Genomic DNA, 24,109 nt, shown 5'->3' with positions numbered 1-24,109 from the left:
CAATATAGTACAATCATAAAATAATTTTATTTCATCACTGTATTTTAAGAAATGATAACAAATAATGCTTTGAAAAGCTATAAATGTATGATATATTATTGAAAATATTTTTGAAACTTTTATAATTCCAGATAATTTGTTTTGTGGTAGTTATTTTCTACTAATTATTGTCTTCTTCCACTTAAGCCACATTATTAGTTCACACACAGGAAAATAAGTTCTAAAACAGATAAATGAGATAGGACTGAAATAAGAGAAAGATGATGATTGAAGCATAATGTTTTATTACTTACAATATAATACAGTATAGACTTCCTTTTGGGGTCAGACCAGGCTGTTGCTCTGAATATATGTGAGCGAGCTACAGTATTTATGTTAAAACAATGCTCTGAATTTTGCTGTATTGTAACTTGTCATGTAACATGTGGTTCACCAAGGGTCATTCCCTCAAGTACATGATGTGCTGTGTGAAGTTTGAAACTAGTAATTTTAACGGTACATAAAATGCTAGGATTGAAATGTGGTCTGGACAAGATGCCACAAGACAAAATACCAAAAGAAAAAACATTACCACAGTGCTATTTGCCTTGTAATCATTCCTATATCTACTGATTTCAGTTTGTCTGTTTGCTTGTTTGTTTTTAACTCAGCTATGACCTAAATATTTGAGTTAATCCAGTGGATTCTTAAAGTCATTTGCCCATTTGATTTTTGCAATATGCATAATCAAAATATAATTAAGATATGTTTAAAGTAGCTGAGGAGACACAGAGTAAAAAAATAAATTTAGAGGAGATATACTAAATATCTTTAATTTCTAGATCCTTTTGTAGAAGAGGGAGAAGGCTTTTTCTGTGTTACTTTAGACCAGAGATTTATCAACCAACAGTCTTCAGGTTCTGATGCAGCCATATGGGGTTTTTAAAGTGGAATCGTTTCACATAAAAATCTGTTTCTCAAGTTTCTCTTGGAAAAAAAAAAAAGAGAGAGAGAGAGAACTTTTTGCAACTTCAGGCCATAGCAACAGTCATCCTGTATGGAATAGTGGAATAGTAGTTATTCCTTCTAGTTAAGTTAAGTGTTCTCTTTTCCACAGTAACCTCCTTTCCTGTCTGATACATAAATGTATCATCTACCTGACCCCTGTAGGCATCTGAGTTTGTGACTTTTGCTCTTGACTTATAGATGGAATTTTAAAACAGGGATATTTTAGCTCAGCCTGTAACTCTAGTCTCTGACAAGGAGTAATACTGCCTCATGAGGTAGGGACTGCCCTTACTCTGAAGTACTAAAGAGGGACTGGATGGTACAGGCATTTCAAGAATTAGATGGAAGATGGGCCTAGATGGCTTCTGAAAATCCGTTTGCTCTATAAAATTCTCTGATTCATTTGATTAGCCTAGCATCCTTTGCTAGTCTTTACAAATTTGTGTTAGTCTTTACAAATCTATTGTCATTTATTTTAATATCATTACAAAAAAGGTGTAATTTTATATAATAAGAAACCAAGACATACAACTGGGGTATGTTTTAGATGATGAATGGAAAGCATCTGTCCCAGAACCTGGGAACTAATTGCCTAATATATCAATTTATTTATTGAGTACGTTCTATGTGTTCAGGATCCTGGGGATGTGGGGTACAGTGGTGAATAGACAAAGCATATGCTTTTATGGGAGTTTATATTTTGGGATGGGAGACCAAAAATAAGTAACTATGTAATTTCAGGGAGTAACAAATGCTATGAAGAAAAAAAGCAGGGTGAGGCAACCCATGTGTGCTCTTTTGGAAAAGGTGGTCTGGAAAAATGCCCCTCTGAGAAAGTAATATTGGAGTGAAGAATGAGTAATTACATTGGGGTTAGCTAAGGAAGGATATGGGGAAGAGCATTCCAGGAAGAGAGCGAACAAGACTAAAGGACATAATGACTTTGACTTCTTCAAGTCACAATAGAGGACCATTGCAGATGGAGCTTGGTAAGCAAGAAGCAGAGGGTACAAAATGAAGTGAGATTTTATAGCACATTCTGAGAATGATAGGGAGATGTAGAACGTTTTAATCAGGGGAATGATAGGAACTGACTTAGGGGTTTGCAAGATTACTTTGGCTGATCTAGAAAGAATAAACTGCAGGAGGACAAGAGAGGAAGCACGGAGACCAGTTGGGAAGTTGTTCCCATAGCCCAAGAAGGGTGGTAGTATGGTAATGCAGTGGTGAGAAGTGGTGATGCAAGATTTATACTGAAAAGAGAGTTGATAGTATTTGGTGTTGGATTGAATTGGGGTGGGAGAAAGAAAGAGAAGAATCAAGGATGAATCTAAGTTTGAGAAATTGGATGGAGCACTTAGATAGATAATTGTCAATAAATGCAATGGTGAAGACTGTGAGAGAAACAGGTTCTCTGAACAAAAAGCAAGTAAAATGTTAAATCTTTTCTGGAAAAGGCAGGGCATAAATACACAAGTAGAGTTCACTGGGCACTAGGTATGAATATACTAAATAAATATGACACTGTCCCTGGTCCTGGTGGAGTCACCTTCTAGTGGGGGAAATTCACATGTCAAAAAACATCAACAAAAATTGATATCCAATGTGTTAAAGTCATGAACAAAGGGAGGGAAGAAGGAGCTTTCAGGATCTTCATTTCCTTATGATCAAGAGGTAAACTGACATTGTAACAACGTGGCCAAGTGGATGCCACAGGAATGGCTGGTAACATGCCTTGTGAACATCTAAAAAACATTAATTACCTTGCACCTATTCTCCTCTCAGAGAGAGATTGGATTTCATTTCATCTTTTCTCAGAGGTCTTACTTCCTAAATGTTACTTCCTAATACTTCAATCATCCCAGTAATTCTCTGATTATCCCTTTACATTATACTATGCAAAGAATATAGAACAAAGAAGAAAATTATTTGTTTTCCTTTCCTCTAGAAATTCTAATCTTGTTTCAACTGTCCTATCTCTTTTCTATCTCAACAGCAACCAGACCCTAAAAAGAGTTTCTGAAGAGCCCATTAAAAGCCAACTACTTATTTCTTTCCACATTTTATTTACTTTCTGGCACTTTTACCCTTAAGTATGCTAAAATCCCCAGCCTTTAATTTAAAAGCATTTTTTCACTTCCTCTTTTCCTGACTTGGCAATTTATTTTCTTCACCTGTCTTTTTCATCTTGTTCTCCTTTTTCTCCATTTTCCTTTAGTCACTAATAACCTGATAGTCTGCCACTCTTTTTTCTTCCTGTCATTTAGATTACTCCTTAGTTTTCCCTCCTATACCTGCCTATCTTTCTCATTTTTTATTCTTCAATTTTAGTCTCCATATACTCCCTAGTAACCATTTCTAATTATTTTTCTAGGTTGTTCCCTGTTCATATATCTTAATCACATTCTCTTTAACATGCATGCCTTTTCTTTAAAAAAATTCTTACAACTGATCTACATGGCTTGGTTTAATTGGGCAAGGCCTGAGTAGAGACTGTAATTATGTAAGATCCACTAGTATCAAAAGAAAATCCAAGGTCAAGAAAATTAGATTTGGGAAAGATAACATGACATAAATGAAGGCACACATGAGGAAAAATGCAAGGAGTGAAATACATTTCCAAGGTCCTTACTTTTTAATTGATATTAAGTGATAACTGATCAAAAGCATTGGATTCTCTGCCTGACACACTCCCGTGATCAATTCCTGAGACACCAGGGTTTCAAAGAGAAAAAGAGTTTATTGCTAGGTGCAAAGCAGGAGATCAGATGGCCTATGGGCCTAAAAATCTGTCTCGCCAAACTGTAGTAAGAAATTTTGAGTGTTTTATAGCATCTAAAGATAGGCAGGTTTTAGGATAATGAGCACAATGACTCTCAGTGATGTAATTAGAGGTGATATAATTTTGAGCATGTGCAGATTGATTACATGCTTAGTCACAGAACATATGTAAGAAAATGGTGGCCTTAATATAATGATGGGCATGATTTTTAGTATTATAATGATGTATAGGTCACTTACAGGTTAAAGTTTAAGCTACTGTGCATGTCAGGTGGGCCAATTTTGGTTAGATCCAGCTTTGTTTATCAAGATAACTTTGGAATTGGGGTGGGTTAGTTCTGGGCTGACTCAAGTCCCTTCATTAATAAACATTAGGGGCTGTCTTTAGTGATCATAAGGCTCTAAAGTTAACAAAAAGAGATAAAAGGGCTACAAGTGAGGGTCAGTCACAAGGTTTTTACATCATAAGGGCACAAGATAATGGCTACATAGTTATACAATCATTATCAAAGATCAAGGTAACTAAATTACAGTTTTACAATTTCAAGTATTTCCTTCTGACTATTCTAATACTCATAGAAAGTAAAAAGAAATGTCTATATAATGATTTAATAATCATAATCATTTGTTAATTCCTAACTTCTCAGTTGTAACTCCTCCTTTTCATTTGATCATTCCCCAATCTTAAGAGATATCTGGACAACTACCACTCTGACTTCTTCCCGCTGAAAAGGGGTGCCAAACCCAGTGTTGGGGGAATGGAACTTCTTAGATTATAGTTGTACATATTCTTTAACTTCAAGTTTTAACTGGAGTATTAAAACTTTTCCAGTAATTTGGTTATGGTAGGGCTGGGATAAGAGACAGAGATGAATTTTAAAGATAAGTATGCTTGCAATTGTTAGTAGTAATATCATTAGTCCTGTTTGTAATACTGAATTAAACCAAGATCCTACTCTTGCAGAAAACCAGCTAAATAAATCAAATATGCCAAAGAAGACGGGGTTAGTTTGTAGTGAATTAATTTGATTTTTCATATGTTCTGACACTTTAATTATCAGATTCATCAGCTAAAAAGGTACAACATTCTGTTTTTATTATAGCACATGTTCCTCCTTGTGAAGCTATCAAGACATCTAAAACCATTCGATTTTGTAGTGCTGCTTTACGCATTCGGATCACTTCAGTATTTAAAAGAGATGCACTGTTAAGGCTATCATTTAAAGTGTGTTGTGTAAAATTGTTCAGGGCCTCCATCCTAAGTACAATATCCTTTGTCCTAATAAAGGCAGAAATATAGCGGCTATGTGATTGTACCAATGAAATATACTGATCAGGCCCATTGGAATTCTAGTAATTGTAGATTAGCTCCTGATGGTAAACTTTAATGAATACTTCCTTGAGTCCAGGTTAACCCTAAAGTCCATCTCCCTATTCAACCTGGAGGCAACCAGGGCCCTAGGTTGGTGCTGCATAACCACTGAGTTCCATTTGGAGCTACCCAGCAAACATCAGATCTATTAACCCAATCTGTCCCAAACCGCCCCCTTCCTGTAATATTGTGGTTTGGAGACAAGGCTCTGGAGGCAACCATCCTGTTTTCCTTGTACTGAAAGGATTATGTCTGCATGTTTAATTTCATGGGTTCTGTTGTTCCCAATAGAGGGGGGCTATCTGGCTTAATTTACCATACCCTGGTGTTAGCCGTATCATGCCCTCCCAAAGTTTCAAATGCCCCTTTTTTCTTCTAATAGTTAAATGCTCAGCCTTATACTCTAAATGTTTTGCATGTTGAATGGCCCCTTCCACTGTCATGCTATAAGAAAAAGGAATTCAATGTCCTGGGTTTCTGAATGAATTGGCCATATCTCTGGATCTGCATTAGCTATGTTTATAGTACCTAGAACCCATTTTTGTTCTTGCCTCTTTTTTTATTAATTTTCTTAGTTCCTTCTAATCAGCTCCCTGGAGAGGTGATATCCACCAGGGTAACCTGGAAACTCTAGACATAGGTAATTGGCCACATAACCAACAATCAGATTGATTCGTAGAAGCTGCATAGGAGTGTGCCCATTGTAAAAAAAAATAGTGCTTGATAATGGCCTATACCATAGCAAAGATATAAAACAGGATATGCCAAAAATACATGCCAGGAGGAGTTTAATAATTTTATACAGTAAGCTATCCGTTTGGCTACAAGTAAAGTTATTTCACTCTTTAGGCAACACATGTTTATTAAGTTTTGTATATACTTAATGGTACACAAAGAAAAATAAGTGTTCTAATATTTATAATTTCTTATCTGTTTTCCTGAAGATGTATTTCACATTGATATCTGCCTCCCAGATGTTTGTCAGTTTCCTCTCCTTCTTCGGGATTCTCGGCAGTTTGTTTTTCAATATTTGTCCTGTGAAGGAGTCTAGGAGAGAAAAATTGGTTAGAGGGTCCTATTTATACACTAAATAGTAAACCCATGGTTTCACTCCCATCAATTTGACAGAGGATTGAGTTAATAAAATGTCATAGGGACCTTCCCATTTTGGTTTCAACTGGTTTGTTGAATGTTGGTTTTTCCCTTTTTAGAAAAGAACTCAGTCTCTGGGCTTAAATTGATGTACGGGAACATCTGTAGGAAATGAGAGCTGACTTGGGGCACAGTGAGGAATTGCCTCTACTGTGGCCCCTAGTGACTGAATACATCTCTTAGTTTCTAATTCTTGTACTCGTTCAGTCCAGGTATACATATCACCTTGTGTTAGGAATGGTCCCCCATACACCATTTCAAATGGGTTCATGAGGCACCTGCTTCTGGGTGCTACTTTACCCTCATCAAAGCCACTGGGAGTGCTCCCATGAGAGATTAGTCTCTTGGCAGAGTTGAGCTACCATTTTTTCAGGGTATGATTCATCTTCTCTTTTCCTGGTGTATTGAGTCTCCAAGACGCATGTTATTTCCAATGTATGTTCAGTGCTCCTGACAGTTCCTGTGAACTTTTTAATGTAAAAGCACCCCCGTTATCACTTTGTATTGAAAATGGGAGTCCAAACTGTGGAACTATTTCCTGCAGGAGTGCCTTAGTTACTTCTGAGGTTCACTCTGTCCTGCATGGAAATGCTTCTACCCATCCTGTGAACAGACCTACAAAAACAAGAAGATATTTATAATTTCCACATGCTTTTGGCATGACAGTAAAGTCTATTTGCCAGTCCTCACGTGGTGGTGTGCCACTAGCTTGCACTCCTTTTATAGGGGATAGAGACCTGGATTTGGGGTTATTTTTAGCACAAGCTGAACAGTTTTTATCTTCAGAATTTTTTGCATCTTAGGACCTATAATACAATTTTTCAGCCACTGACACATGGCATCTCTTCCATAATGAGTGCTTTAATGTAAATAAGAACTCCTTCCATTAAATGTTCAGGAATAAGAATTATTCCATATTTATTATAAACACATCCTTCCTCCATTCTTTCATATGAAATGTTTGATTGAAAACTAACACCTGACAACTGTTTCTTTTAAGTCAAAGTTCTACTCTTTTGCTCTCAACAAATCATGGGCTGAATACTGAGCAGAAAAAATTTTTAGTTTTATATCTTGTATCAGAGAAAGTACCAATGACAAGGATGGAGGTTTTAGTTTGGCTGCTGTTCTTGCTTCTGTATCTGCTGTTTGATTGCCTTTAATGGAGTCCATTTATTCTTTCTGATGACTGGCAATGTATTGTAGCAACTTCTTTAGGCAACATTACTGCTTCTAATAAGGCTAAGATTATGTCTGCATGTTTAATTTCATTTTTACCAGATGTCAAGTGTCTTCTTTCTTTCCAAATGGCTCCATGAGCATGAACTATATTAAAAGCATGTTTAGAGTCCATACATATGTCTATTCACTGTCCCTTTCCCAGATGTAAAGCTCTAATGGGTGCAATAAGTTCTGCTCATTGTTAGATGTACCTGGTGAAAGAGCCCCACTGTCCAGTACTCTTTGCAGAGTTACCACTGCATAACCGACTTTTTGAAGTCCTTGTTCCATGAAGCTGCTTCCATCAGTATACATCGCAATGACTGGATGTTCTAAAGGTTGGTCAACTAAATCTGGACAGAATAGACTAATCAATTATCTGTATAAAGTCATGCACTTGGAAGTAAGGTAGCTGGGTTTAAGCTTGATGAAGGTTTTAGAGTGGTATTAGGATTATCTAGTAGAAGACCCTGATATTCACCTAACCATCTAGCTTGAGCCAGTATCCACCTTTCTGTTCTAACAATGGCAGTATGTAGTTTTGCATATGCACAGTGGTGGGTTGTCCTAAGGTGAATTTTTCAGCTTTAGAATGTCACAGGTAGCAGCTACAGCCCTTAGGCATACTGGCCATCCTCGGGCAGTATAGTCTAACTGTTTAGAAAAATAGGCCACAGGACATTTGGCATTTCCTAATTTTTGAGTAGGCACTCCTAATCCAATCACTTGTCTTTCATGTATGAAAAGGTCAAAATGTTTTATTGGGGCTGAGAGGCCTAAGGCTGAGTCTGTTAAAAGTTCTCTTTTGATTTTCTGGAAGGCATTTTTATATTCAATAGTCTGAATTTAGAGGTTCTTGTTCAGATCCTGTCAAGGCTTTATATAGTCCTTTATATGAGTCCAAAATTAGGTATCCAAATTCTACATAATCCTTCCAATCCTAAAAGTCCTTGAAGCTGCCTTCTTTTCAATGGCTCTGCTACTCAGGCAAAAGCTTCTCTCTGGTCTGGCAATAGATTTCTCTGTCCTTGGGATAATTCAAAACCTAAATATTTCACTGATTCTTGTGAAATTTAGGCGTTTCTTTTTGAGACTTTTTAACTGTGGCCTGCTAAGAAATACAGAGTTTGAATAATGTTCTTATCTGATGCTTTTTGGGTACAACTTGTGATTAAGATATCATCTACATACTGTAATAATAGTCCTTCTTGCAAGTATAATTCCCTTAAATCTCTAGCTAACACTTCTCCAAATATTGTGGGAGCATTTTTTAAATCCTTTCGGAGGAAAAGTCCAACAATATCGTTGTTTTTTGTTAGTAATGGGGCCTTTCTATTCAAAAACAAAAAAATTCTTGAGATTCTGGATCAAGGGGTGTGCTGGCTCCAATCTATTATATCCCCCCACAAAAGCCATGTTCTTTTAATTCAATCTTGTGGGTACAGACCTATCCTGGGTGGGATCTTTTGATTATGTTGTGTGCTGGTTTGGATGTTTTATGTTGCCCAAAATGCCATTATCTTTGATGTAATCTTGTGTGGTCAGGAAACGTATTGGTGTGGATTGAGTTGGAGACTTTGATTGTTGTTTCCATGGAGATGTGATCACACAACTGTGGGCGAGATCTTTCGTTGGATAATTTCCATGGAGGTGTGGCCCCGCCCATTCAGCATGGGCCTTGATGAGTTTACTGGAGCACTATATAAGCTCAGACATAAGGAACAAGCTTGCTACAGCCAAGAGAGACGCTTTGAAGAATGCACAGGAGCTGAGAGAGGAACTGCAGTTTACAGAGACATTTTGGAGATGGCCTTTGAAAGCAGACTTTTGCTCCAGAGAAGCTAAGAGAGGGCAAACACCCCAAGAGCAACTAAGAGTGACATTTTGGAGACAAGCTGCAGCCTAGAGAGGAACATCCTGGGAGAAGGCCATTTTGAAACCGGAACTCTGGAGCAGACACCAGCCACGTGCCTTCCCAGCTAACAGAGGTCTTCTAGACACTATTGGCCATCCTCCATTGAAGGTACCCAATTGTTGATGTGTTACCTTGGATACTTAATGGCCTTAATACTGTAACTGTGTAACCAAATAAACCCCTTTTATAAAAGCCAATCCATTTCTGGTATTTTGTACCCTGGCAGCATTAGCAAACCAGAACAGGTTGTTTCCATGAAGATGTACCTACCCAACTGTGGGTGAAAGATTTTGATTAGATTATTTCCTTGGAGGTGTGATCATTTCCATTCAAGGTGGGTCTTGATTAGTTTACTGGAGTCCTTAAGAGAGCTCAAGAGCCAACACAGACCCAGATGCTTGGAGATGAAGACAGAAAGACATTTGGGGATACTAAGATAAGAGGTGAAGCCCAGAATTTGCTCCAGAGAAACTAAGCGAGAACTCACAGATGCTTAAAGAGAAGGCCACTGGAATCAGAAGCTGAAAGCAATACAACCTGAGAGCAAAGGACCAGCAGACACCAGTCATGTGTCTTCCAGCTAACACTAGTGTTCCAGACGCCATCGGACTTTCATCAGAGAAGGTATCCTCTTATTGATGCCTTAGTTGGACACTTTTATGGCCTTAGAACTGTAAATTTGTAACCTAATAAACCCCCTTTATAAAGGCCAATCCATTTCTGGTATTTTGCATTCCAGCAGCTTTAGAAAACCAGAACAAGGGGTATGTAGTAAAAGGTATCTTTCAAATCTAAGACCATGAACCAACAGAGTTCTCCAGATAATGTAGCAAGTAAAGTACATGGCTTTGGAACTACAGGATGGATGTCTTCTACAATTTGATTAATAGCCCAGAGATCTCACACAAACCGATATTCATTTAGGGTGCCTGGCTTTCACACTGGCAATATTGGAGTGTTATATGGAGATTGACAGGGCTATATTAATTGATATTTCAAAAACATCTCTATTATTGGAGCAATTCCTTCTCTGTATTCTCATTTAACTGGATTTTGTTTAATATGATGTACAGTACCTGGATTTTGAAATTTCACTTAAACTGGTCTTACTGTTTTTGTATGTCCAGGTTTCCATCACTCCATGCATCAGGTTTTACAGCATTCAGAATTTCTTCTGGGATAGATGTGGTCTGCTTATTGCCTTCAGCAAAGAGCAATGCAGCTTGCAATGCACAAGTTTGTCCTGGATGCACTTCTGTTGACAATCTGGAGAAAAGGTTTTCTGGGCATTTATCTTGGTTAACAAGTCTTTTCCCAACAAGGGAACAGGACATTCCAGTACTTACAGGAAACTGCGCTTTAAATTTTTGGCTCCAATTAGGCAGTCCAATGGCTGAAAAAAATGGTTTACTTGCTCTCTCGCCAGATACTCTCATTATAGTAACTGATTGGTTGGAAATTGCATTAGGTTTTTTACTTAATACAAAGTATCAACAAGAAAGCCGATTAATTGTTTTCCCCCCTGTATTGTTACCTGAGGCTCTTGGTAGGAGATTGAGAGAAGTGGTGTTTCTTATAATAGAGCCCCTGGGCCCCATCATTCCAAGATGTTGTCCCTTGCATCATCATCTCTTTGGGGCATCTGGAATTTGGGTTGTTCAGCTTCCTTCAAGTTTTTTCCTTGAGGGTGTTTAGGACAATCCCTCTTCCAGTGCTGTTCCTTCTTCTAGTATGAACATTGGTTGGTTCCTAATTGTGCTGTTTAGAATATATTTTGTCCCCCACAAAAGCCATGTTCTTTTAATCCAATCTTGTGGATGCAGACTTATTTTGGGTGAGGTCTTTTGATTAGGTTGTTTCTATGGAGTTGTGACTCACCCAGTTGTGGGTGAGACCTTTTGATTAGATTATTTCCATGGAGGTAGGTTTTGATTAGTTTACTGGGGTACTTAAGAGAGTTCAAGAGCCGACACAGACACTGACACTTGGAGACACCTGGAAATGCAAACAGAAGGACTTTTGGAGATGCTAAGCTAAGAGATGAAGCCCAGAGTTTTCCCTGGAGAAGCTAATAGAGGACTCCCATATGCTTGGAGAGAAACTTTCCAGGAGAACCAAGCAGAGAGCTGAGAAAAGCTAAGAGACACAGAAGCCCACAGACATTTTGGAGAAAGCCATTTTGAAACACAACCCAGAGCAAAGGACCAGCAGATGCCAGCCATGTGTCTTCCCAGCTGACAGACATGTTCTGGAGGTCATCAGCCATTCTTCAGTGAAGGTATCCTTTTATTGATGCCTTAGTCTGGACTCTTCTATGGCCTTAGAACTGTGACTTTGTAACCTTTGCATAACAATAGCATTAGCAAACAAGAACAGGCATGATCTTTGGTATTATAATGAGGTATAAGCCACCTACAGGTTAAAGTTTAAGCTATTGTGCATGTTATGGGGGCCCATTTTGGTTAGATCCAGCTTTGTTTATCAAGATAACTTTGGAATTGGAGTGCGTTAGTTCTGGGCTGACTCAAGGCCCTTTATTAATAAACTTTAGGGGCTGTCTTTAGTGATCATAAGACCCTAAAGTTGAAAAACTAGATAAAAGGGGTACAAGTGAGGGTCAGTCACAGGTTTTTACAATCACAAGGGCAGAAGATAAAAGGCTATATGGTTATACAATCATTATCAAAAATCAAGACAACTAGATTACAGTTAGACAATTTCAGGTATTTTTCTGTGGCTGTTTTAAGACACTTAGAAAGCAAAAAGAAATATCTATATAATGATACAATAATCATAATCATTTGTTAATTCCTAAATTCATGGTTACATAAGTTCTCCTTACTAGAAATCTATCATTATTGATTCAGGAAGAGTTGTACTTCTCCTTTGAAACTGAACTGCTTTCCTTTTTTCCTAGCACTGCTAGAAAGCTAGGATGGTAGTCAAGTTAGTGCTCAATTTAGCTTATTTTTTGAACCACAATCCTGTAGACAGTTTTAGTTTACAAAGCACTGTGCTTCCTTATCTACAACCTACATTTAATTTATGTTATATTTCTGTATATTATTTGTATTTGTAAATCACCTCAAACCTTTCTGATGTGAGATGGGATATAAACCCCTTTCTTCATATATCTAACCATTTGGTGTCACTCTTCCCCCTGTTTCTACTGTAGTCTTAGCTGACTAGAATATGAGACATTTGGTTAGAAAGCTGTCACTTGGAAAGGAGCAGCCAGTCAGAGGGAATTTAAATTGTTTTTCTTTGTCTGTCTACTGTTCCAAGTCTCTGCTGGCACTGCCAGTCATTTGGAGTGAGAAGTGTGGGGTTTGTTCAGCTGTCAGAGTGAATGAAGTTGGGTGGATGTGTTCCAGTTGATCTTTTCTGCCATGGAGTCAACTACTGAAGACTGGATAGACACTGAGGTAGGCTCTACCATGTAATTGTCCTTTAGTCAGAGCTAATACTTTCTGAGGAAAGACTGCTTTGTCACTGTAGTGAAACCACTGGCCCTGGTCTACTAGGCAAAGCTCATATTTTCCAGTTTCATATCTCTAGCATTAAGAATCTTTGTGGACAAAACAAGCCTAAGGAACACTAATCAGTGAAGCAGAATTTTCCATAAAGATAGTCGTATCATCCATTAGGGCTGAGATGATGAAACAATAGGCATTTCTATATTCATCTTATGGAGAGTTTTGAAAGATATTAATCATAGAGCTCAATATAAAATACAGAACGCTGATATGTGATGTTCAAATTAAGGGGCCAGTTAGCCAGATTCTCAGTGTTAATGCTTACTTATTTCCAGACCTATAGCAGGCATCAATGACTCACCTGCTGGAAAATTAGTTTAGTGGACTTAGGACTGTGGCCCCTCCAGTAGGGAACATATGTGTTAAAAAATTATTTTAGGAAGAAAATATTCTTTCCCCTTTGATAATTATTTAGAAATTATCTGTGCTATTGTGCTAAGACTTTGGATGCATCGTATGATTTATTCCTTATAAAAATTTCTGAGGCCAACACTATTATCACCCCATTTGTGAATGAAGAAATTAAGACTTAGAAAATTACTGAAGCAACTACCCAAGGTTACATGGCTGGAAAAGGCAGAGCCAGGCTTAAACCCAGATGCTGTTCAGATTATAACCATTATGCTATTTGCATGTCATTCATGACATAGATGGAAAAAAAAGGGTAGAAAATTGTCTTACCCTTAAATCTGTAGTCATATAGACAAACATTTGAAAGGGATTATTGAGTCATGATGCATTTCTAAGGAATTGATGTGATGCAGGAAAACATTCCTCTAGCATAGAACTTTTCAAGGCAATGATAAACATGACTGTAATATAAAGACGTTTTCATGCAGATGTTAAAGCTTAGCAAGATAAAGTGTAAAACATTTATTGAGCACCTAGTCATGCACTAGACTCATTTTCGTCATGTTTCATGGTTTTGAAAGAGACTCTACCACTTAGTAGCTGTGCTGGTTTGGATGTATTATGTCCCCCAAGATGCTGTGTTCTTTAATGCAGTCTTGTGCGGGCCAATGTATTAGTGTTGATTAGGTTGGAATCTTTGGATTAGACTGTTTCCATGGAGATGTGACCCATCCAACTGTGGGTAATACCTTTGATTAGATAATTTCGACAGAGGTGTGGCTCCACCCATTCAGGATGCCTCTTGATTAGTTTACTGGAGCCCTATAAAAGCTCACAAACAGAAGGATCTGAGAGCAGCTGCAGCTAAGAGAGACATTTTGGAGAATGCCATTTTGAAACACAACCTGGGAGCAAAGGAAGAAGATGCCAGCCATGTGCCTTCCCAGACAACAGAGGTGTTCCAGATGCCATCGGCCATTCTTCTGTGAAGGTACCCTATTGTTGATACCTTAGTTTGGACACTTTATGGCCTTAAGACTGTAACTTTGTAACCAGATAAACCCCCTTTATAAAAGCCAATCCATTTCTGGTATTTTGCCCAATGGCAGCATTAGCAAACCAGAACAGTAGCTGTTTAACTTTGTTCAATTACTTCTTTTCTCTGGACCTCATTTTTCTCATCCTTATAATGAGGACCATAACTGTCCTTACCTCATAAGGTTGTTGTAAGCATTGAATGAGTTCACATATGTAAAAGATAGATGGTCTGGCACATAAAGAGTTCTCGCATGTTAGTTGCCATCATTGCTAATATCACTGTCATCTCACTTGCTTCCCTTTTGTTCTCACAACGTTATATACTACATGCCAGGTGGTGTTCTAAGTGCTTTACATTTAGTAACTCACCTCATGCCTAAATTCTTTGGGATGATATCGTTATCATCCCCACTGTACAGGTGAGAATACTGAGGCAGTTCTTGAACTCAGGAGTCTGGCCCTGAAACTTGCTTTCTTAACCATCCCATTAAGGATCATAGATACTATAAACAGTCATTTGAACCACAGATAGCTGGAGAGGGCTGGAGCTGGAATTCAGATTAGTATTTTCCACTATCAGCCTAGAGTGTATTTTTTGGTGTAATCTGGGGACTAAAGAGAGTTAAAGAATTGAAAGCAAGATTTTACCTAACCATTAGAAATTGAATGACATTGCATGCCAACACATGAATACCTTCTAACTTTAGCAGAATCAGATTTTCTGGAAAAGAAACATTAAATATATTTTTAAAGTCTTAGCAAATAAAATATGAGAAACAAATAAGAAAATATATCATTTTAATGAAACAAAATAACAGAATGGATTAAAGGAAATCTAAAATAGAGGCAGCTCCCAAATCTAAATCCAAGCTCATTTTAACATGGCAAAACACAACCAGGAGCAAAATAATTGAATTAGAAGTATGCTATGTTTGTTTGCTATTATATTTTGTTTTTCTGATGAGATTGAATAAGAATACTTATCGAATTGAAGCAAACTTACAGAGAAAAAAAATAATTTAACATTTTGAATTTTTTGATAACTGTATCAAGTTTGGTCCAAATTCATTGAAAATACCTTCTATCCATCTTTGTGAAGATTCAAATTGGGAACGTTTTAATATTTGCTTCAGATCAATTAATATTATTGAATTTGAAATACTATGAAACTTTAGTGTCTGAAATATAGTGCTTGCAAAAACCAATATATAAACAAAATGGATGACTGTTTTACTCACAGATTTCTGCCTCTTTTCATCATTGTGTCTCCTTCTCCACCAAATCTGGAAGAACTCATTCATTAGACTTTTTACCTTGCATTGTTCTAGATGCTGGGAATTTAGTGGTTAAAAGGCAAAAACAAATTAGTCTCAGCTTTTAAATGAAGGAGAAAAACTAAACACTAAAATATTGTGTCGACACACAAATAAATAAAAAGAGCTGGTAGTCATCTTTTTAATGCTGTAAATAGTACTGAAAATAATAACAGTAATAATAATAATACTTGATAGGTAACATCTATTTAGGATTTATTCCAGCAAAATGCAATTATAAGCATTTTATTTACATCATATCTTTGAAAACTCACGACCACATTAAATTAGGTACAGTTATCCACAATTTACAGAAGAGATAATTGAGACTCAAATATGTTAAATAAATTCCTTAAGGTCATACATGTAGAGTGGCAGAGGTGGGATGTAAGTCCAGGTTGCTTGATTGAAATGGTTATGCTTTTAATTTCTACCTCTCTAATCTGAGATAAAGTAGTCTCAAGAATCTAATCTCCTTCTCTCTGATGAAAGCACCTGAATGAGGACCCTGAACTGTCGTATTTTATATTATTATATTTTGGAAATAATGTGCAGATGTGCATGTTGGGAGTAAATCGTATGATGTTGGGGAAATTTGGGAAATTAGGATGGTCATTTGCTTCAGGCCATTATAAGGGCATTAAAAGTTAAGCAGAGGCTATTGGTTGCCAAGAAAAAGAGCTATTAGGAGCATCTTAAATCAGGGAGATAACTGATGCAAATGACATTCAGGATAGATTAGAGGGAAGAAATATTGTATTTAGAAAGTCACTACTTGGGTGAGTCTCAGACTTTAGACCCGGAGGCTGGCAGTGAAGATGGAGAGAAAAGAGAAGATATTTTGAAGGAAGAAATTATATAATTCATTTATTCAGCAACTATTATTGGAGCTTACTCTGAGTCAGGCACAAAATAAAGTCTGCATTCTGCTATAGTTTATATTCGGAGACTAACAAGTAGAGAAGTATATTTCTCTAAGGTTTGTGATCTGGCAAGATGAACCAATGGTGAAATCAAGGATGGAAGTGGAATAATGGGAAAGGGAAGCTAATCTTAAGAAAAAAAGAGAAAGTCAGTTTCTAAAACATTGAATTTGAGATTACAGCATCATCCAAATGGAAATTCCCTGTGGCCATTTGTCAATAGGGGAAGAGGCAGTTGGAAGATAGGAGCCAGAGATAGAGATTTGGAAATCACTTTCTCAGAGGAGATAGTTAAAGCAATGGAGTTTATAAGGTCATTGACAGAAAGAATATGAAAGAAAGGTATAAATGGCATACGACAGACCCTTGAGACACAAGAATAGGCTGGAATAATGAATAGGAGTTATCTAAGAAGAGAGAAAAAGAACAGTCAGAAAAACAGGGAGAAATCCGGACTGTTCCATATGCAACAGGGAGTTCAAGGGTAGTGAAGACATGAAAATATTATTTTTTGACAAGAAAATGATTGCTGGTAAACATCAAAAGAACATCTTAAGAGGAGTAGGAGCAAAGGGGTTACAGAACCAAATGCAGGAGATGGAAGGAGGTGGGCAGGTAGGAAATGGAGGCAGCTAGTACACGGAAGTAGAGATATAACGACATCTGGAATGGGCAGCAGAGTCCATTCCCAGAACAATGTGACACTGCTTCTGTTCACATCTAGTGTCTGAACAAATTGACTATTAAGACAGAAACTGATGTTATCTCAATAGACAATTTCTACGAAATATAGACTTTTCTATATATTTTGCCCAGTAGTTGGCTTTCTAGAAGAGACTTCAGTCAGTTTTTGTAAAAGAACAAAAATGTCTGTGCTCTCCAATTTGAAAGCTTTATTTTCCCATCGCTCTTCACATATTTATTTCTGCTTTCAGTCAGAAGGTAAAATCCTCCCCAGGTAGGTAGTAGGAATTGAAAGAGGGGAGAAAATGAAACATGCCCTGTCATAAAGTTGCATTTGTATTAGGAAAATACCATTTTGGCAGGACATACACTATAATTTGTCGAACACATTAATCTTGGGAATGGAAAGTCCCAATCAAATGGCAAAGGTTTTAATATATCTCTTGGATGGATAGGTTGGCCATTGTCGTGTAACTGCTAGGGGAGTGAAAAGAGACCTAGGCAATCTGCAAGAATCTAATGAATGGAAATCATAATAAATTTGAAGAATCCAAATAATTAGATTTGATCAGTGCTGGCCTTTTCCACTTTCAGCAATGCAAAGGACAAGTAGAAAATGTTTATTTAGACAGCAGACTACATACGATGCAATAACATTCATTGAATCTATCTACAGGTTTGTAGCTAGAAAAGTAGAGAAATAATCTGAGTAATTTTTTTTCTCTTTTGCTCTAATTACAATTGATATATTTTCAAAAGAATCTGGAAAGAATCAACAGGATGAAATTTCAAAACAACACACAAGAGTTAGATTTTTACCTCAAACCTTTAAATAACATTCTACTTGAAACTATATTTAATGGCAAGCTCAGCAATTCTGGTCTCATTATGAGGTCCTTCTGGAAATATTTGTTTACTGATAGATCTACAAAGACCAGGCTTTAAATGCAGGCACTTCTTCCTGTATTTAATTATCAGAAATGGTGGTAGAGGTAAGTTGGCTCTAGAATACTGAGAGAATACTGAAAAGACTTTAAATTTTTTAAGTTCAAGGTGAGTACTGACTTCTGTGTGTCCCCATGTTACTTAACAAAGTGCTTTATAGGCAGCAAATAATCATAATGCATAGTTGAGCAAAAAAGCACAAATGATTTTGTCACATTCTCAACTGTAGTAAAAACATTTTTAAAAATCCCATAAAGAAGCCAAATGGACAAAATTTAAGAGCTCAATAGATATTGCTAATTACAAAACCGTTATTACTCAAATTCTTTGTTATTAATAATTTGGGTGTCATAATAATTTACATAAATATACAGATTATATATCCAGTATTTTCAGCTCACCACAGTCAGAAAGTTCATCATATTTGAGTAATACAGCCTCTGAGGGGAGCAAATCGATGGTAATGCAACACATACGGCTGGGTGCTGCCTAAAATGTACAGAAAACTGCTACTACTCTGTCAAGCTGTAATATCTCCCATTTCAAAATCTTAAATGACTTGTGCACACCATCTGCTCTTTGTCTGTATTCCTTCTGTGCTTTTCTTAATCTAGAAGAATGGTTCTTGAAATTCTTACAGGACTCTAAAGCGTTTGCCACATATTTTGAGGAGCATCTGGTTGGAAGACGTCCTGCTTTCTGTATTTGTTCCCAGTTGTCTGGTGTGTGCCATGGTTCTAGCGAATTTTATTCTGTTAACTTTTGGGGTAAATTCTTTTGCATTTGCTTTGGTACACATTTATGATGAGACTAATAGCCCAAAGCAAGTCACTAAGAATTGTATAAACGGAAGATTCAGTGTCAGGAAACTTGATTAATTTGCCTGCCACTTAAGTTGCACAAGGTAACTGGGAAATTGGTGTTTGTTTCTTTTGCTTGATGATTTCAAGATGGGCCTTGTCTCTTTAAGGAATCCTGGATACCTTGAATACTTGTTCAAACATCTGCTCTGTTTTCATCCAGGGAGACGTTGGGAGAGCTATAATTCACATAGCTTTCCTTCAGCAAAAAAGGCACCTACCTGACATTAAGACAAATTTTCCAAGGAGCTGAAAAATGGAGACTGAGTGTTATAAAGGAGCTCTGAATTTTAATGGGGACAAAACTTTCAGTTAAGGCAGCTGTTACTGGTCACTTTTTGTTAGTGGTCACTTTTTGTTATTGTTTTCATAGTTCTTTTTAAAATTAAATTATGAAATTAACACATACATACGCTAAAATTTGAAAATTTCAAAACATAAAAAGACGAAATTTAAAATCATGCCTAATGCCCAGAAATAATCATCCATAGCTAACACTTAAATCGTGCTTGCTGTGTAATAGGTATTATTCCAAGGGCTTTATTTATAATAATTCCTTGAACTCTTACAGTGAATTAAGATAGTTACTATCATTGTTCCCATTATATATACAGGGGAACTGAGGAACAGGTTAAGCTTCTTGCCCAAAGTCACTTGGCTCATAGGTGACCCAGCCAGGATTTAAATGCAGGCAGTCTAGTTCTGGGATCTAACCCTGACTGCTCTGCTGCACCATTAACATTTATTTACCACTGTTACCATTTCCTCAGATTTCCTTCCAGACTGTTTTCTACCAAGTTTTTAAACCAAGGTTGAGATCATAGAGTATGTTTAACTATTTACCTTAATTTTTTTTATTGAACTTGGTGACAAATTTCCTCCCATACCATTTACAAACTCTTGGTAAGCATCTTTGTAAGAAAGATATTTTATTTCAGTATTGCTGCTGAGGCCCCCTACTTGTTGTAACATCTATTTACCGAAACTTGCTTTGCACCATAGTGCAGAGGAGTGCAGGGGTCCAAGTCAGAAGGTATGGGCTTGGTGGGTTCCAGTGAATGACTTCAGGTAAATCCCTTGGCTTCTTTACATTCCCTTAGCCTCTTTACATCTTGTTTTTCTCATCTGCAAAATGGGAGATAATAATATTGATAACCTGACAGAAAGGGTTCTTGTGACTATTAAAAGATGTATCTGTGATATGCATTTAGGAAAGTGTACAATCATTTACAAATGTCAGTGATTATTTTAATAATAATAATAATAATGAGCATGCCCATTCATGACTGATAGTTCCTAGAGAGAATTCTTTCTTAAGCAAAGGAGAAGATACAAGAGGTTTATAAAAGAAATGAACATGAATCATTGTGAGGCCCTGCTGAATAATGTTTCAATAACTATGCAGGAAGTGCTGAAAACAACAACATAAATAACGTTTCCATGCATTTCCTTCCAGACCTATTTTTACCAACTTTCTTTAAGCTTGTCATTTGGCTCCTTTCTAGTCTAAGATCAACAAACTTTGCTGTGTAAAATGTTGGCATTTTTCTTTTTAATTTACTTTCCCTTTTCCCACCTCATTTCTTCCTTTTCTCATCTCTTTCCTTCCGTGGCCATCAGTGTATGAAGTGCTCCTGTTTGTTGACAAACCAGATTTCGTGTTAGGGACCAGAGCCCTGCAATGGCCCTTTGAAAGTGCCTGTGCATTCCTGTCCTCTGCCTTTGCACAGGTCTACACCCTCGCAGTTTTACGTACTGAAGCATGAACACTTGCTAGTGAGGCCTGTAGGGAAGCAGATTCTGACCCACTGCTCTTACGTGTGTAATCTATCACCTTAAGCGTCAACTTGATTAAATACTGTTTTGTAATTAACCTGGCCTAACCACTTGAGGAGATAGTATTCAAAATTCAAATAAAATTATAAAGAGGATGAATTATTTTTTAATTCCCAGTTCCTTCTGAAATTGGTTGAAAATATCTATATAAATTGCACTGACAGCATTTTATATGAAACGCTCTTCTCTAATTCTCCAGCTTTTGCCATCTCTGGATATCATCAGTAGTAGTTCAGCATATACTGACATGTTTTTGTATTTTCTTATAATTTGGGGCTTGGCATTTGCATTAGAAATCCTAGCAAGACTGAGTGGTAAAGACAACAGAGGTAAAATACCTGTCTTGTAAACTTGTTATGGATGTCCTTGAGAACATGTGAAAAGAGAATCTACATTCTGAGGAGATATCATCAGTCCCTGCCCATTCCTTGGATCCATGTGGCACTAACTCAGAGAATGTAGCAGAGAAAATCCTACAGTGGATAAGTCTAGACAAAATGTTTTTGGAAGCTTTAAGCCTATCCCTCCAGATTAAAGACTGTTGTGAAGGGGTTAATTGGACTTGAAGATACCTCCTCATGAGGTCTGAGAGTCTGTGATATAAATTCCATCTGTTCCTTGAAGCGGTTTATGGGTTTGGCAATATGATGCATTGGCCTGACAATTGTTAAAAAATCCTGTTTAGCTTGATACAGGTATAATTTTTTTTATAGTATCCAGATTTATTTTCTTCAACAGCTAATTTTAAATAAGAAACCACTCCAGCCCTCTGTCTGGAATACCAAATTTGTTCTGAATGTTAATACTACATGGCTATCTCCTGATCAAAGAGGTGTAACTTTCACACTGTAGTAAAGGAGTAGAATATTCTTCTTCCAAATTTAATGCTATGAGAATTGGAATGTTATAAATTCCAATTGTGATCAGTCCTGCAATATTTCTTGATTATACTTCCATTGCTTCAAGGGATTGACTACAGACTGTCTTCAGTGGATTGTAGGATCTGAGATGATATCTAGGCTTATGCAGAGAGTGTGCTCATTTTTCTAGGAACAACTTTCATTCAGATAAAGCCAGGTTTAAAAAGTAAAAGAAGCAAAGACAACTTTAAAGAGGAAAAGTCAGGGAAAGTCAGGTTAAAGGAGGGTGAAAGCTGGAAAAGAGGAGAGGTGGTCTCATTTCTGTCATAGTGATGGAAGGGAAGGGTCTGTTTGCCTCTGCCTCTTCATCACCCACAGTCTGGCTTTGGATTTTACATAAAGAGCTACTTTGGTTATATTCATACTCAGACAGGGAATTCCTTCAGGTCTGTCTGTTTGACATCCTCATGTTCTGTGAAACATTTGTCTTTTTATCATGCATCCTTTCCTCTCAGATAACTGTATTTGGTCACATGATTTCAGACTATAAACTTTTGTTCTGACCTGGCTTCTTAAATTATGTTTCCAATAATTTCCACTGACTCCACTCACCACAACTGCTGGCAAGGGACTCTTAATCATGCACAATCACCCAGGAACCTTGCTATCCAGACCCCATATCAACCTTAGGTTCCACTTGTATGAGGAGGGAGATTAGATAATTCTCTCTGAATCATTGCTCAATTCTCAGAGAAACAAAACTGGTAGGCCACTTATCTGGCTGTTTTTGCACTGGAATGGGACACAGAGCCTAGTCTGTGAGGACACTGCCCCACTTCTTTACCTGCTCAACAGGAGGTAAGAATCTTAGACACCTTCTGCACACCAAAGCAGGTGTGAGGTTGCATTATTTAGAACTTCGGGTAGCAGACTTCTGTCTCCAGAAGGAAATGATGGTGATCTCAGGAGCTTCAGGGAGCCTTCTGGACTGAGTAAATAGACTTGTAACCTCACTTGCTGGGGAAAATATCCACTCTAAACTGCTAGAAATACAATGGGAGGGTCCCAATAAGGATTGGTGCCCCTTGATCTCATATCCTCTTCTGTGTTTTTGACTGGCCTCTTCTTCTTTAGGTCATAATTTAATACCTGAAATACCTCCACACTATTTATTCCAGTTTGAGATTTCCAAATTAATGTTCAGGCTGTTCAAAAAAAGAAAACTGATGCCCTTAACTCCATCAATATAATTATAATCATGATAGAGTTAACATCTAAAATTGCTACCTGTTTTTGTGGATGCCTGTTCTCTTAGACTAATGTTTATTCCACCAGCTGCTCTTTCTAACATGCCCAGCTTCCCTAGAGCCAGATAAAAAGCTCTAAGTCCACCTGCTTTTCCACTCAGAAATTTCTCCTGGCTCCACTCCTCATCATCTTCTCCAAACCTCCCTTTTATTGGCCCTCACCAGTTTCTACTTTCTTTATATTTCACCTGGACTTCCCCTTTTTACTAGGCCTCCTTTGAAATGGCAACTTGATTTCAGACTGTCATCCTGACTCTCTTCTAATATTCTTTAAGATGGTACACTTGGTAACTGCATCCATTAAAAAGCCTCAGAGCTAAGACACTATAAACATAGCTATGGTTTCCTTACAACTTTAGATGCCATTTAAACACTGTGTTATTTTACCAGTTAATTGACAGATAAAGTGGTGAAAGTCATATAGCAGATTCCTGCCTCCAGAAAAAAGTGACATTTTATTCCAGGGTATTGATTCCAGGAGATCAACTGCATCTAGTATGAGCAGACAGTAAGCTTCTGTGTGGTAGGAATTTTCATATGCCCATCATCCGGTAAACTGCCTGGAAGATATCATGTCAATTGAATGAACGGTTGCTGAATGAATAAACACTCTCCAGGGAGAGTTCCAGGGCATATGTGAAACTTTAGGCTGAGTGCAACAATCTTTCAAAAATGTAATTATTAATTCATAAAAGGATGATAAAATTGAACTTTCAGCTGAGGTGAAACTGACATACATCAGACATCAAAGTGACTAGGAAACATACCTCCATATGCAGCTTTACAAAATAAATGGTTGCTCATCAGTTCTATGAGTTCTGTGACCCTTGGACCCCACATTCAAATCAGAGATCTATAAAGGGATCAGGAAGTGATTTTTGAAGATATTTGTTTGGAGAGAAAACTGTTACCATGTTATGATAGTCCCCTTGCCCAATACACGCATGCATATTAGAGGAGGATGGGCAAAGGAATTCTGCTTTCTTCACCACAAGCTTCATGAGAGGAGCAGCCATGAGATCACACTG

Source organism: Choloepus didactylus, chromosome 3 (genome assembly GCF_015220235.1).
Source record: "Choloepus didactylus isolate mChoDid1 chromosome 3, mChoDid1.pri, whole genome shotgun sequence".
NCBI lineage: Eukaryota > Metazoa > Chordata > Mammalia > Pilosa > Megalonychidae > Choloepus > Choloepus didactylus.
This window is presented reverse-complemented; position numbering follows the sequence as displayed.